At 41.9% G+C, this 1,806-nt stretch overlaps 1 non-coding gene across 1 annotated transcript; it reads right to left on the bottom strand.

Moving 5' to 3' along the window:
- Positions 1 to 523: 523 nt before the first annotated feature.
- LOC127088525 (small nucleolar RNA R71) lies at positions 524 to 630 on the bottom strand. The gene has a single exon (XR_007790357.1). It is a non-coding gene; the product is annotated as a small nucleolar RNA R71 (small nucleolar RNA).
- Between the last annotated feature and the right edge of the window lie 1,176 nt (positions 631 to 1,806).

The raw sequence follows: 1,806 nt of genomic DNA, 5'->3' as shown, positions 1-1,806 counted from the left end.
TATCGTTTAGACTTAGGCTATTTCCCGCCGTTCAATGCGAAGAACTCGCAGCACCGGAAGTTTAAGCTTAGTATACCCTCTGGCGGAACCTATACGTTACGCTCGCGCACGTTTATTCTTTCATAGAATTAAGAGAGCTATGGCCGAAGATCAAAACCAAAGACCTCTTAAGGACTTCGCTCAACCATCTAATGAAGAACCTAGTTCTAGTATAGTAAACCCAACCATACCAGCTAATAATTTTGAACTTAAACCATCCCTGTTGCAACTAGTGCAACAAAGACAATTCGCAGGTCTCGCTACCGAGAACCCTAACGAGCATTTAAAAATATTTCTTCAATTAGCAGACACTTTGAAAACCAATGGAGCTTCTCCTGAGGCAATACGTTTAAGATTATTCCCTTTTTCCCTCAGAGATAAAGCCCTATCATGGTTAGATTCCCTTCCACCCAATTCCATTACGACTTGGGATAACCTTAGGAGAGTTTTTCTTGCTAGATATTTTCTCCCGAGTAAGACCGCCGTTCTTCGAAACCATATAACTAGATTTACCCAAAACCAAGGAGAATCGTTGTTCGAAGCTTGGGAGAGATATAAAGAGTTGTTACGAGCATGCCCACATCATGGTTTAGAAAATTGGTTAATCATTCAAACCTTCTATAATGGACTTGATTACAACACAAAGATGACCATCGACGTTGCCGCAGGCGGTGCTCTGATGAATAAACCTTATCCTGAAGCTAGTGCCCTCATCGAAGACATGGCTCAAAACCATCAATCATGGGGAGTCGAACGAGCGACAGTTGAGAAGAAGGAAGCCCAAGGAGGAGTGCATGAAGTAAGCTCTATAGACATGATGCAAGCTAAAATGGACGCATTAGCCCTCAAGGTCGAGCATATGTGCATAAACCCGAGTACTATAGCCGCAGTTTCGTCGGATTGTGAGATATGTGGAACCAAAGGACACTAATCTGTAGAATGCAGTCTATTAAACGAAACCCACTCTGAGCAAGTGAACTACACCCAAGGGAACCCATACTCGAATACCTATAACCCTTGATGGAGGAATCACCCGAACTTCTCCTATAAAAACAATAACCCTATTCAAAATAATGCACCTCCGAGACCTAGTTATCAAGCCCCAAGATCAAATCAACCTATGCAACATGTACCACCAAAGCCGAGCCTTGAGAAAATTATGGAAAATTTTATCACCGCTCAAACCCAACAAAACAAGGAGTTCATGAACCAAAACATTCATGTTAACAAATTGATTCCTCAATTAGGAACCAAGGTTGACCAAATAGTTACTCATACCAAAATGCTTAAAACCCAGATCTCTCAGGTAACTTTAAACCAAGCCCCTCAGACTACACCTGGAGGACAATTCCCTGGACAACCTCAACAAAATCCGAGAGGACAAGCCAATGCCATTACCCTACGAAGTGGGAACGCTTATGATGAGCCACCAAACCCTAGATTGAGTGAACCCGAAACTTCTAAGGAATGTACCAAACCCCCGAACAAAGTAAAGAAACTAGAGGAATCTGAAAACCAGGAAGGCCGAGAAAAAGGAGAAGAACCTAAAGATAAAACTTACGTACCGCCCCCGCCATATAAACCACCTATACCATATCCGCAAAGACTCAAACAAACCCAAATCAATAAACAGTATCAAATTTTATTAAAGTTATAGAAAAACTTCATGTAGAAATCCCCTTCACAGAGGCCATCACCCAAATACCTTCTTATGCAAAGTTTCTGAAAGACATCCTTACCAACAAACGTAGACTTGATGATCCGAAG

The sequence above is a fragment of the Lathyrus oleraceus genome, chromosome 5 (genome assembly GCF_024323335.1).
Source record: "Lathyrus oleraceus cultivar Zhongwan6 chromosome 5, CAAS_Psat_ZW6_1.0, whole genome shotgun sequence".
NCBI lineage: Eukaryota > Viridiplantae > Streptophyta > Magnoliopsida > Fabales > Fabaceae > Lathyrus > Lathyrus oleraceus.
This window is presented reverse-complemented; position numbering and strand designations above follow the sequence as displayed.